The sequence below is a fragment of the Macadamia integrifolia genome, chromosome 11, assembly GCF_013358625.1.
Source record: "Macadamia integrifolia cultivar HAES 741 chromosome 11, SCU_Mint_v3, whole genome shotgun sequence".
Lineage (NCBI taxonomy): Eukaryota > Viridiplantae > Streptophyta > Magnoliopsida > Proteales > Proteaceae > Macadamia > Macadamia integrifolia.
In genome coordinates this window covers 28,331,619-28,331,964 of record NC_056567.1, presented here as the reverse complement: position 1 = coordinate 28,331,964, position 346 = coordinate 28,331,619, and positions in this window count along the sequence as shown.

Here is a 346-nt window from a genome sequence, read left to right as displayed (position 1 = left end):
TTGACCTTTGAGAGTATGACTTGGTATTTGGAAGGTTGGACACTAGCTTGCTTCTACGAGTTTCTATATGTTAAGTGGAGGCAATGTGGTACTATGACACATTGGCCATTCATGGATGATATTATGAATTTTTTTTTTTAATTTCTTTTAAGTCATCATATGTACTTATGCGACGATATAAATGGAGCAATGTAAGTATGTGTGATATGCTTGATCTTTATCTTCTTGAAAATTTTATATTATACTGTATATGTCTTTCCTGATATTGGTTATATGATCGTGATTTTAAACCTGTTAAATGTTGTGGTTCTACTCACTAAGTTTCTTCATAGAAAGTTACCCTCAT